The sequence below is a fragment of the Egretta garzetta genome, unplaced genomic scaffold (genome assembly GCF_000687185.1).
Source record: "Egretta garzetta isolate BGI_Z169 unplaced genomic scaffold, ASM68718v1 scaffold455, whole genome shotgun sequence".
NCBI classification, from domain to species: Eukaryota; Metazoa; Chordata; class Aves; order Pelecaniformes; family Ardeidae; genus Egretta; species Egretta garzetta.
The window spans coordinates 446,142-452,115 of record NW_009259597.1 but is presented as its reverse complement, the minus strand read 5'-3'; the positions used below and the strand labels follow the sequence as shown (position 1 = coordinate 452,115).

General features: G+C 38.3%; 1 protein-coding gene across 2 annotated transcripts in view; it reads left to right on the top strand.

Moving 5' to 3' along the window:
- The window catches only part of LOC104125703 (anoctamin-3), a 214,281-nt gene that overhangs the window by 44,346 nt on the left and 163,961 nt on the right, over window positions 1–5,974 (top strand). The window lies entirely within an intron of this gene.

The following is a 5,974-nucleotide window of genomic DNA, read 5'->3' as shown; positions in this document are numbered from 1 at the left end:
GGGCTTTGTTTTTGAAATTTGGGGGGGGGGGGGAAATAAGCTATCCAAGGAAATAGCAAGATCCTTGTAATCTTACACTACCCATGAATACTTGAGGGAATCTGTGGATTTTTTTATTTGTTTAGTGTTGTTTAATTTGTTTAGTAAAGTAATTGGATAAAGAGGAAAATATTCAAGCTGGTAAAACTGTATCAAAACAAATTATGAGATCCCATACACACTTGCTTTCCTAGTTATAAATAAACTCAGAGCTCCATCTAGTGAGATTTCAAAATACAATGCCATGTTTTTTATTAGAGTTCAGTAAATTTTAAAGTCAAATCAAACATTCCATTAGTCCGTCAAGCAAAAATAATTAAATAAATATGGATTATTAATCAAAGTAATCTAGGAGGTGCAAAAATGTGGGAGCATTTTCTCTGCAATTCCCTGTTTCTCAGCCCACAAAATGTTGTAACCAATTTCCAGTCACTGCATCCCACTTTCTTTTCTCTGTGACTGCTTTCATGGGCTATTTATAAATGAGTTCCATAGTTCAGGTTCAGCTTGGGAATCATAATTTTTTTTTTACTCTTCGGAAGTAGAGTATCTTAATGATTTGAGCCTGTACACTTGCCAAATGTGTTTTCTCATGAGTTCTCCCTTCCTTCCTGCTCCCAGTCACTAGCGTGTGAAATGCCTTTCCTATGGTATTTTGGTGCTTCCAAGGCTTGATTTCAGTAGGAATACGAAGAAGCATTGGCAACTGTAAAGATGAAGAATTGTCAAGGTGTCCTTCAATTATGTTAACTTTGGCTTTGTTTTGAGAAATGGGGGGGAGGAAGGGGGGGGGGGGGAAGAGTTGATCATTAGTTGATATAAATAAACTCTATTTTAGGCCCAAATCGGATCTGTCCCAAGTCACTTAGGGGGGAGCAGTATCCGGTCTGCCTATATCAAGTCATTTCTTTTCACTCTGTCAATGCCCAGAGAGCCCAAACAAAATCAGACACTCACTATAATAGGAAAGGCTCGTACATTTTGTATGAGAAAAAAACAGTGCTCCAAAGTCATCATGAGCTAAATATAATATAGATAAGACCTGGGAGAAAGGAAAGGGGTGTTATCCCATTTGATAGGGAAAAAAAGTTGGTACTGCTTCCAGAAAGGAATCAAGGGTTGGTCCTTGCTGTTGGGTAGAGGTATGTATGGGCTCACTCTACCTGGCCCTGAGCTTCCTTGCCTGAAATAATAAAACCTACTAGGAGGAAGGGGATCTCCATTTGGGCACAGTCCTGTGTCAGTGTGTTTAAAAGTCTACTGGACTCTTGTTTTGCTGCAGAAACAGATGAACCAAGGTGTTTATTGGCTTCAGCTGACTCAGATGCCCCTCTCTGCTAATAGGCATTCTTCAGTTTTTATGCTGCCTGCAATTTGTAGCCCTAGCTTAAGGCTAAATCCAGACAGGCTTATTTCTAGCTGTGCTGACTGTAGGCTTTGATCATGCTGGCATTCATTAAGCTTGCTTCTTCTACTCAGAAACCTCAGTTCAGACTTTGTTAGGAAAGTTCAGAATTTAATTGCAGCTAGTAAATGCCATTCATCACTGAATCTGCATAAGCAAACACCTCCTAGAGTTCACTTTTAAAATGAAATGCTGAAGAAGTTTGGATTGACTGAGTGCCTGTGCCAAATTAACTGTTTAAGGGAGACGGGAGATACCAAGAAGAGGTTCTGGGCTTTTTCTATAAGATTTTTTAAAATAAAAGTGGTGTGTTAATTTCTCCTCTACAGTATGTTCTCTATTAAGTTATCTACCCCCAGCTAGCTTCACGAAGCTGGTCTGCGTTGACTGTGTTAGTAACTAGTGCTTTCAAAGGGTCATTTCAACTTGAACTGATTTATATGACTCCCTAATCGTATCATGTCTCTGCACGATAAGCAGAGCAGTGCAGCTCAGCCACGCTGATCTTTGACCCCAGTGGATCTTTATGTCAGAGAAACTGGAAATACACTTCCCAGTAGCTGTTTCTGCCAGATTTCTTGCAGTACCAGACTCTTTCTTTTAGGAGATTTTTGTTTGGATATCTGCAGGAAGACTTTAGTACTCCTTTATTCCCTACGTGATCAGGAGACATATCTGACTGAATCAACTTTATTTAGGCTTCAGTCTATGATGCTTGATAGGCTTTTTTTTTTTTCTTTTCCTTTCTTAGTCTGCATATACTCTTGGAAGAACATCTGTGAAGTTGATGGGTTTGTGATGTTTTCCTTGGGAAGCATATATCACTTATAATGAAACTTGGTCTTTGTCTTACATTCTTGATCCTAAGTTCATTTTTAAGATTGTTTCTTGCATGAGAGTTTGAGATGAAATCTTTTTTGGTGGGCATTTCTCAAATGCTCTTAGTAAAGAACTCTATGAGGAACTGGTGCAGACTGGGGAAATAAACAATTGTATTGGGAATAGTTGTCAGGACCTTATCCTACTGATTTCTTTCCAAAGGTCACTCTATAAGGTCATGACATTTAAACGTACACATTTCTGACTAGTATTTTGGTGTCCTGTCCAAAGCATCTGTAGGAATCGTGCTGCTGCAAGCTATCTCCCTAATCTATTCAATAAGGAATAAATAGAACTGTGTTATTTAAATAGAAAAATTCAGAGAAGTTTTAGGAAAAAGATTCTCAGCAGTTTTCTTTCATGCTATAATGCTGTCTCTTGGATAATGGAACAATAGTGTGTTACTTGGGGAGGTAAAAAGATGATAGAGATGCTTAAATGTGTTTTAGCAAGCTATTTTAATATATATAAACCAAAAATGTGTTTCAACAAACTTCTGCACAAAAACAACTTTTTGGCAGATTTCCCAAGATAATGGCCTTTGAACTATTTTAGTAGGTCAGTTTACCTAATGTTGAAATAGGAATTGGAAAATACACAAAGGTGATATTTGTTGCCTACTTCTGGAGAGATGCTTTTGTACGCTTTACAATGATGGTGTTAATCTTTTGACACCTGAGAATTCAAACAAAAATGCTTGAAATTAAGACTTTTTTTCTTTCTGCATATGCTACCATGAGGAAAAATATTGTTGTTACTGAGCCAAATATCCTGCTAACCAGAGGCAGTAATTTTACCCATGATAACACAAAACTACAAAGAGGACCTGATGCTTTCCATTAGTACCAGTGAGGGTACAACTGTTAATTTCTTTTAATGTCTTGATCTGCTGCTGTAAATTTTGTGACAGCAAGTTGCTTCAAAACTTTCTTTATGTGCTTATTGGCTAAATAAATCAGAGGCTGGTGAAATTCTCATCAGGTAATCGCGCAATCAAAAAAGAGCACAGAGTGCAGAACATTTGTCTTTAAGTGCAATTGAACTTGTACATAAAGTAAAAGGAAAACATGTTTCTATTTCCAATTAATAAAGTGAGGAGACCATTTAAGTTGATGCTGTTGAAGTGGCAGTAGGCATGAGAAAAACACAAGAGCGTGCTGAAGAGCCATTCATTCCCCCTGAAGCTAGAGCCTCTCAATTTTCCATCTAGCTGATCGGAGAGCGGTAGAAATCACTTGGCCTTGAGGCAAGATAACTCTCAAGCAGTAATAATCCAGCTGTTCAAGGCAGTCTTGTTCATTTCTAACAATTACTGGCTTGAGTGAGCCACTTTTAAAACTTACCCTGTTCCCTGGAAATTAATTCTGAAATAACCATTATCTTTGCATTTTACTTAAATCATTTTTTTAATAGACTAGTGTTTCATATTTCTTCATTTTCACACATTAGTCTACATGTGGAGAATAGATTTCAATTACTCTTTTGTGTGCCTACTTTTAGATCTAAGTTGTAATTGTGATAATGGATATTATCAATCTCTTCAATTAGTTTCAATGCTTCTAAAAAGTATCCAAATGAACAGATGAGAAAATTTACTGGAAACTGAAGCATAAGGTAACCAGATTGAGAGGCACATATGACAGAAAACAACATCCTTCACTTTTCTGTTCTTTGACATTATCACTTTTGACCATATCACCTGGGCACATCCTCAAAACTCTGAGAATTCACACACACAAGTTAAACTTGTATGGCTGGAAAGAATCTCATGGGATTTAGCATATCATAGTTCCTCATTATACTTCATGTCATAGGCTTTCTGGTTTGCCAGGATGCCAGCAGCCCCATTGCTGTTACCCTTCCCCAGACAGAATTATTTACATTTGGTGATCTTTTTACTAACACCACACAGATTATTTTCCTGTTGATATTATTTACAGAACTATCCAAGGGTAACATGCTGTTTCTAAAGGAACCAAAATGTCATCCATTGGAGATCTATTATTTGCTCTAACAAAGTATGCTAAGCTGGTATCTTTGATTCTAGCTTTTGTCATCCTGGGATGAGAATGTGTTTCATAAACCTCGAAGCATGTAAAGGAGCATGTGCTTTTAATAAGCCTGACTGCTCCCACTAAGAGTCCACCCTGAGCTTTTACGCTTTTTTCCAAAGTCCCAAGTTTGCTAATGTTCTGGACCATGATTTTGGTTTACTTATTTAATAGAAGTTAAATTCTTTGAGAATCCTGATTTTATTCAGATATGCTCTTCTTGGAGTTATGAATGCTCTGTGCTAAAAGTGAATGATTAATAATTACGAATGCTGGACACACCTGTGAGATGAGCCTTTTCTAAAACAGTTATCTAAATAGACATTTCTGTTTCAGAAGGCGGAAAGCTAAAGCAAAGAGAGAGAAAGATGTTATACAAACAGGAGGAATATGGGTTTGATGGTTGCTGGTAAGCTGCTGTATGAAGAGGTATTGCTGGCAACGTTCAGAGTGCACTTACTGGTACCTGGGGTGGGACTACCAAGGTGACTTAAGCCTCAGGACTGAGCTGTTGAGACTCTTTGACACCACACAGTCAACCTGTACTAGGATCTTTCTCCTGTTGATGCTGCAAAGAAATATGAAGCTTTTAGCTCTGCTACAGGTATTAAAAGGAGTCCTAATAACTGGTCTCTGCATTATCAGGGTAAAACCCATTGGTTTTTCATTTTGTTTTGATTTTTCACTAGTGCTGTGATAGAATTACTTCTTGTCTCACGCTCCAGTGCAACGTGTGCTTGGTGCGTCTGTAGAGACTGTGTTGGCCCACCAGACTAACTCACAGGACACAGCTGAATTCTGTAGCTGCTTATGTTAAGTCACCTGAGAAGGAATTCTGGACTTATACTTGTCTGCCAAAAATTACCTTTAAGTAAGGACCATGGGATGGTGGAGGACACAGAGGTCAAAAGCCAGACTGGACTTAGGAGTTAGTATGTCACACACAAATTAATTGCTTGGTATTTCTCTTGCTGATAGAAGGAGAATTTAATTCCCAATGCCAAGCAAAACAGCTCCAAAGGACATACTGATCGACACCAGCTGATAGCCTGCTGGTTAGGCCACCCTTGGGGGACAACTGAGGTTGGCAATCCTTGCTCCACATCACAGCGTCAGGATTTACAAAAGCCTCCCACTATTGTAGTGAGGGTCCGCATTAATACAGCAGGCTGTCTTTATCGAACAATAAATTTTGTGTGCGTCTTTGTATTCAATGCTGTATCAAGGCCTGGTCAAGCTACTCAGTACAGAAACACTGGCTACTGAAAGGCCAATAAAAATGTTCATCTGTAGCCCTGGTTTGTGGGTGTAATGAGTACAACGTGCATAAACAGCGACTCAATTGGTGTTGTCAGGAGTTGAGCTGTCCTTAGCACAAGATAAGTTGCATGCAGTCTGTAGAGTTTTAAGGTTAATACATGTTGGAGCATGGACTTTGTTACTGATAACCATTTATTACATTTTAGCTCTCTTATGTGTGAAAACAGCTGTTTAAAAACTCTACCTTGTATTTTATAAATAACACCACTTTCATGCTTTTACAACATCTTGCACAAAACCAAATGCACAAATTTGCCAAATGCAGATGAAAACAGTGAAC